The sequence below is a fragment of the Halichoerus grypus genome, chromosome 6 (genome assembly GCF_964656455.1).
Source record: "Halichoerus grypus chromosome 6, mHalGry1.hap1.1, whole genome shotgun sequence".
Taxonomy (NCBI): Eukaryota; Metazoa; Chordata; class Mammalia; order Carnivora; family Phocidae; genus Halichoerus; species Halichoerus grypus.
In genome coordinates, this window is record NC_135717.1 from 174,520,133 (window position 1) to 174,527,532 (window position 7,400).

The 7,400-nt window shown below is 57.9% G+C and overlaps 1 long non-coding RNA gene across 1 annotated transcript; it reads left to right on the top strand.

Moving 5' to 3' along the window:
* The first annotated feature begins 13 nt into the window (after positions 1-13).
* LOC144382175 (uncharacterized) lies at positions 14-3,118 on the top strand. Its single transcript, XR_013448617.1, has 2 exons — positions 14-861; positions 1,341-3,118. It is a non-coding gene; the product is annotated as an uncharacterized LOC144382175 (long non-coding RNA).
* The last annotated feature ends 4,282 nt before the right edge of the window (positions 3,119-7,400 follow it).

Below are 7,400 nucleotides of genomic sequence, written 5' to 3' on the forward strand. Positions count from 1 at the left end.
AATAAGTGCCTGGATGCAAGAGGCCCTGAGACAGCAGCAGCTTCCTTCCTCCAGGAGGGCTCAGTACCTCTGTGAGGTGGGGGGGGGTCAGGAATTTTCTTTCCCCTCTTCCTGCTAAGGGCGCCAAGACCCCGGGATGCCGGTGCTCTCTGCAGGTGAGCTGAGGGAGGGGCCGGGGCTGTGGGCAGGAGGACAGCAATGCGCAGCAGTGGGCCGGGCGTTCCTGAATCCCTGACCTAAAAACCGCTCTGTGTTCCCTGGCGTTAGGAAGGCCTCTATCCTTACCAACCCTCTCTCCTGAGCAGGCTTTGTGGTTCTCACTTGGCGCTTGGGGAGCGGGGTCCCCCACCTGCCCAGGATCACACAGGCACGGGGACGGGCACCTTCTAGTGTTCTTTCTGCTCAGCCCACAGAAGAAAAGGTATTTGCTCTGGAAAGCTGGTTCTCCTGCCCACAGTCTGCAAATTTCCCGAATGGTCCTGACACATCAAGCCACCAGGTCCTTCCGTGGTCTCAGTGTACCCAAGTCGGGTCTGAGGCTGCCCCAAAGAACACTTCAAACAGGTGCACACTGGCCCCTGCTCCAGGCCTTCCAATACAGCCTTGATCTTGGGCAGCACTTAGATGCTGTTTTCCTCGTTGGCCACGGAGGGCTTGTCATACCACCAGTCGCTGGCGGCTCCTCCTGGGTCTCTGTGACCTGGCACGGAGTGAAAGCAGAAGAGAACGCTCCAGTCTGCCAGGGAGACCCGTCTCCCTTGGGAACAGACGTCTGCATCTGCTCTTCCTGTCCTCTCTAGTTCGGTGGCTTCTAGCGGACGAAGCGGCGGGTCCCCGTGTTCCGTCCAGGTGGACCAGACCGTGAGTCGGCCCCAGCGGGAGGCCCGTGCAGGTGTGGGTCTGGAAAGCGCGATACTGCCCAGGAGCCTTGTGGCTTGGTTCTCACGTGGAGTGACATGAGGGGTGCCTACCCGCCCCCCACCCCGCTCTCCAGGTGAGAACGCTGTGCATTTACCAAGGCCCCGGCAGGGAAGAGGTGCGGGGTGGAACCACGTCTGGCTTCTGCTGCCTCCAGGCCACGCACACTGTCCACCCTGGGATGTGGCTGGGGACATAGGGGCTCTCTCTGGTGCCTGCACCCACCTTGCTGAGTGACATTAGAGACCCTCCTTGCCTTGGCCCCAGCTCAGGCTCCTCACCTGTAAAATGAGGGGGGTCCTGGCCACTGGCAGAGATGCGCTATCACCCCTCCCTTTGGCCATGGCCACGCCTGCCTCGCTTTCCCAGACCGGACCTTATTTCCCCCAAACCCACGTGCTGTCCCCACCCCACCCCCACAGGCCAATGCTGATTTCTCTCCTCCTCTGGCTAAATGGGGAAATGGAGCTTGGGAGCAGACAAGGGAAGGACACACTCACAGGCCCAGTGTGGACACGGAGTCAGCATTTTTGAGTGGAAAAGAGAAGAAACAGCACCCACCATAAGTGTTCCCCAGGACTATGGAAGGTAACAATGCTCTGGCCCTTCAGAGTCTCTGATGACCCAGACATGGTTCTGCTGACCCAGGTGAAGAGAAGTCGCTGCTTGTCCCCCGGCATCTGGGCAGCTCTGGTCACACAGAACTCTGGTTGGAGGAAAGAGCATCACCCACCAGAAATAAAATGTACACTGTCCTGACCCACTGAAGTGTTCCTCCTGCTTGTGGCCCTAAAATGAGGTTCTCTGTGACACTTGGGACACAGTTTCTCCCCGAGAGCGGTCTCTGGCCAAGGCCCATCTGGATCTGCGACGCCTCTCCCTCTTGCCCCAATCCTGGGATATGAATGGAAGGGGCAGCACGTGTGGTCTTCCTTCGCTTCCACAGGTCCTGACCCCAGGACCCTCTGGGGTTCGGTCATCAGTGGGTCTTTCTTGCAGAGCAGCTTCAAAGAAGGACAGGTCGAGGCCCCTGCCTCCGGGGTTTAACCCCCACACTGGGTGGACCTGTGTCCCTCAAACCTGCCCGGGCACCCAGAGCCTGAGAATGGCACTTATTTAAAAGCAGGCTTTGCAGCGGCAAGCAAGTCCAGATGAGGTCACACTGGACCAGGGTCGGCCCGAGTCCCTTGACTGGTTTCCCTCCTCTCCTGACTTCCCTTCTCTCCCTCCCCCACACCAGGAACTCCCAGCAGAATAAGCCCTGAGACGCCGCCCTGTGCCAGGCCCTCGTGTCCCCACGGGATTGCTGTCTCATGCCTTCACGCCCACGCTCATCCCTTTGCTCCAGCTTTGGCCTGAGTTAGGAAACGGTTGGTTGTCCTCAACTCCACCTGCCTCGCCCCCGAGTTCTGGGCCTCGGTCACCTGTCTGGGGCCACCTCGGAGATGATTCTCAGAGTGGTCCCCGTCCCTGACGCCCAGCACCTCTGCCCCAGATGGGTCACACACTGCTCTCCAGGTCATCACAGCCGGCCAGCAACCCCAGGCTGGGGGGGCCCTGATCTGTCTTCCGGCTGCAGCCGATGATCTGCCTGGACCCTGGCTCGGGGGTGACACTCCCCTGCCCCCCACAGCCCGGATGGCCTTGCCCCTCAGATGAGCACAAAGGCCCTTGCTCCCTGCCACCAACAGAGCTTCTCCTGACACATCCCTCTGGCAATCCAGGCCACACAACATGACCTCCTCCCGGGGTCCCCATCCGTCCCTGGAGCTCCCACTCATACGGCTTCCTGCTGGGCAGGCTCCATCGGCCTGCTGGGGGAAAACATCCCCCACTCCCTTGGCTCCATCCCCACTGCCCCTCTTGCTCACGGCAAGGCGGGTGACCCCTCCCCAGGTGACACTCCTCTGGGAGGGCCCACGTTTCCAGAGTGCGATCCCTCCAGGTGGGGGCTCGGCACACGGGGGCTGAAGGGACAGACCCGAGAAGACAGCATGTAAATAATTTCTAATATGTTGAAGCACATTAAAAATGCATCGGGGAAGCAGGCTATTTAAAGGAATGCCATAAGGAATCATTTCCTAAAAATGAGAGCCTCTTCTTAGTGGGAATAATCACTCCCAAATTCATCCGGTGCCCATGTTTGACTCTTCATTGACGATATCGCCTCTCTTAATAAAAAGAACATCTTACAAGGACATTCTTTGTTGCCAGAAACTTTATTCCCAGGGGCAGTCATAACGCCAGTGAGCGGCTGGGCCAGAAAATACAATGAAATATTAACTAAAATTATGTCTGAGGAACTCTGAAGTGCATCTGTAGGTGTCTTTATCGGAGGGAAGGGGTTATGGCCGGGCCAGGACGGGATACATACGTTGCAGGCTCGGGGCAAGATGAAAATGCAGCCCCTCGTTCAAAAATGATGAAGGATGTCAAGGCAGTGATAAGCAGAGCGTTAAGCCAAGGGCAGGCCGTTCTGAGCCCCAGATGAGGAGCCAGCTCCTCAGGGGGCACATGCACTGAGCAAGCCCTCCACTGGAGCCCGGGGACTCGTAGCAAGCAACGCCGCAGGGCCCCGCAGAGGGGAGCCCTGGCTTGGCTGGGAGGCGGCCCATGGCAGGATTCTGCGGCTCTCGGCGCTGGATCGTGGAGCAGATGATGAATGTCGTTGGCATTGGGGTGAGAGAGAGGTCTGAGGGGACCCAAGCACTTGGGGGAGATTGGTGATGGCTCTCAGTCCATCCTCCAAAACACGGCTTGAATGTCACTGCTCCGGGCGTGGCATTGGTCGTCCCGTCCCCGGCCCCCCTCAGAGTCACGCACTCACACCGTCACTGCAGCCCCAGCACCCAGAGGGCTCCTGCACGGGGCAGCATCCCTGACACAGGGCCTGGCGCCGGGGGGGGCTCGGGGGTCCTTGAGCACAGGGTGAAGGAGCAAATGAAGGAGCAGGCAGAGCATGTAAGCGTGAGCATGGGCAGACTCGGGGGACTCTCTTTCTCACCCTCCTCACCCCACCTTCCTTCCTGCACAACTCTGAGCCTGTCTGGACTCCTCCCCACATCACTGGGGGCTCTGGTCCCTTCCGCTGGTGTCCCCTTGCTCCTCTGAGCTGGATTCGCTCTGGATGGCTTGCAGTGGGTCCAGTGTCTCGGGGCCCCCAACTCTCTTCGCATCCAGCTCCCCTGACCGCAGGCGGTGGAGGGGGTGGAGGTGGTGATGGCTCCCGATAAAGCACAGGGTTAGGGGGCTGTTACTGGTGGGGCAGCATGTCACAGGGACAACAGGGTCCTCCTTCCCTGCTCATTCTGGCCTGTGCCTTCCTTCACAGACCAGGGCAAACAAGGGGCGGGGGAGCCCTCTCTGGGACCCTCCAAGGTGCTGACGGGGTGTGCCCCAGCACCGGGAGCTCCCTCTAAAGGTCGATGAGATTTTCCAGCCAGGGTCCCAGAGCTGGTGCCCTCAGCAAGGATGGCGGACTTCAGCATGGAACCTGGCCTGTCTGCCCCCACGGGACAGGAATGGAGGAAGGATGGAAGCCTTGGAAGCACAGGGAGCAGCTGCGGGGGGGCGGGGGGGCTCTGCTCTAAGACTCCACGGAAGTTCAGGTGGGGACAGAGCACCCTGCCCTGGGAGATTTGTGACTCTATGGCCCGCGCTCCCTTAGAGGGAGAATGGCTTGACCAGTCCCTCCCAGAATCCTTAGACCTTTTGCCAGCCTAGGGCCAGGATGAACTCTGGGGCTGGGATCCAAAGGGACGTGGGGCCCAGGGCCACTCTGTCCTGCTTCTTCCAAAGAGCCCCCCCTCTGCCCACACAACTGGTTGACCCCAGACGTGGGCTCAAAGGGGCTTGGGTGGGAGTGGGGTGTCCCATCCCAAGAGGTCAGGGCACTTGGAAACTCCCTGCCAGGTTCCCATGTGGCCTGCATGCTCCAAGCATCTAGATCTTTTCCAACTAGTGAGCGGGTGGGCGAGCCCAGGCATGGAGAAGGCGAGTGAGCCCAGGAAACAGGCCCCTGGCAGCACCCCCGAAGCCTGCTTCCGAGGATCCCACTCGACTCCTATCAGAAGGGCAAGCCTGCGGGGGGGCAGCGAGGGTGGGTGAGGGACTTACTCAGCGACGGGGTGCTGCCCCTTTGTCCACACCAGCTGGGCTGAGCCCCGGGGTGTCCCTCATGTGCTTCAGTGATCCTGCTCTCCTCTGGCACTTGCCATCACAGACAATGGCAATCAGGTGGTCCCAAGCCCCCCAGGAGGGCTGAGAGACCCCCACTTGCAGAGACGGTGCTGATGGCCTCCTTGCTGGCTCTGTCCCGGGCTCCGGGCTCCTGAGGGCTCACGTTGTCCCCCATCACTTTCCTCCAGCAGTGAACAAAGCCACCCCCATCCTGCCATGAAAACTCCAGGAAAGAGCTTCGAGGAAATTTGGTGCAATCCCCAGCAAAACCAAAGAAAGACAATTTTAGGATTCTAGGAAAGAGATTTTTATTTTTCCACTTTCTACTACGTGTCCATGCGTATCAGAAGAGCCATTGAGTTGGCTTTTTTTTTTTTTTTACTCTGTGTTGTCCCAGTGATTTTCCAGAATCGATGTTCACATCCCTTTGTGTGTACAAACCGAACCTCCGTCCAAACCGAACCTCCGTCCCGGAGTTTCCCTTGCTAATTGATGCAAGATACTTTGTATCTTTGGAAAGTAGGTGAGCTCCTGGTGGTGAGCTCCCCAGCTCTTCTCCTGTCACCTTTGGACTTTCATTCCAGGTTGCCCTGGACCAGGTCCCCCCCGCCCCCCCCCCACTGCACCGTAACTGACACCCAGCCAGGGCTGTGCTTTACCCTTGGCTCTTCCCTCCGCAGCCTGGCCACCTGCAGGGGGTTGAATGGTGGCCCCCCAAAAGATATGCCCACATCCTAACCCCCGGAACCTGTGAATGTGACCTTATTTGGAAAGGGTCTTTGCAGATGTAACTAAGTTAATGATCTCGAGATGAGATCAGCTGAGGGGGCCCTAGATGCAATGACAGAGAGCCCTTAGAAGGGACACAGAGGAGAGACAAAACAAAAACACCTCTCAACAGGAGGTGTTCTTATGGAGTCTTGTATTGGCACTACTCTGCCTAATCTGATGCTATTTGTTTAATCCTAGGCCTGATTTATTACTTGTTATTATTATTTTTATTTGAGTACTGCTTGAGTACGGTGGTTCAAACTCCGTAAGAACACCTCCTGTTGAGAGCGTGCCTGAGCATTGGTGGGCTTCTTTGGCTTGCAGAACCTTAGCTGCCCTGCACAGCGACACAGCCCGGTGGGTATTATTATTATTCCCAGCTGCCAGGTGAGGGAATGGAGCCCAAAGTCAGTACCGCCCTCAGAGCCTTCGGGCAAGTGGGGCCCCTGCCTCGGGGGGCCCTGCATTTCTTAGCATTCCCCTCCACATTTCCTAATGCCTGGGACTGACCATGTCGGCTGTGCGTCTGGCCGGGGCACCCCAGTCCCGCGTGGGCAGGGTGGCGCTCCCTCTGAAGGCTCTGGGGGGTGGGGTGGGGTCCTTCCTTGTCTCTTCCCGCCTCCGGTGGCTGCCAGTGCTCAGTCTCTGCCTCTGCCACCACACCTCCTCCCCCCTTCACCCCTGCTTTGTCTCTCCTCTGTGTCCCTTCTAAGGGCTCTCTGTCATTGCATCTAGGGCCCCCTCAGCTGATCTCATCTCGAGATCATTAACTTAGTTACATCTGCAAAGACCCTTTCCAAATAAGGTCACATTCACAGGTTCCGGGGGTTAGGATGTGGGCATATCTTTTGGGGGGCCACCATTCAACCCCCTGCAGGTGGCCAGGCTGCGGAGGGAAGAGCCAAGGGTAAAGCACAGCCCTGGCTGGGTGTCAGTTGCGGTGCAGTGGGGGGTGGGGGGGAACCTGGTCCAGGGCAACCTGGAATGAAAGTCCAAAGGTGACAGGAGAAGAGCTGGGGAGCTCACCACCAGGAGCTCACCTACTTTCCAAAGATACAAAGTATCTTGCATCAATTAGCATCAACAGGCAAGCACGCTAAGTGGAAGGACAGAGGAAACTTCCATCAGCTGGAGGAAGTGGGTCCCCATCTGCTCTGAGTGAGTCAAAGCGGGACGAGGCCCCTAGCATGGAATGAGGACAAGACAAGCGAGTTGAAGTGAACTGGGAGGGGCGATGGGCAGAACGGGGGAAGGGAGCCTGGTCCAGGCTTCCAGCGATGGAATGACTAAGTCACGGAGGGGAAAGGCACAGTAGAAGGAGTAGAACTGATGGCATCGTGATAGAGATGCACGGTGACGGATGGGAGCTGCGCTCGGGGCCAGCATCATGTGACGTCTAGACTCGCCGGATGCTGTACACCTCACACTCTTGCAACATTGTGTGTCAGCAGTACTCAAGTAAAAAAAATAGTAACAAGTAATAAATCAGGCCTAGGATTAAACAAATAGCGTCAGATTAGGCAGAGTAGTGC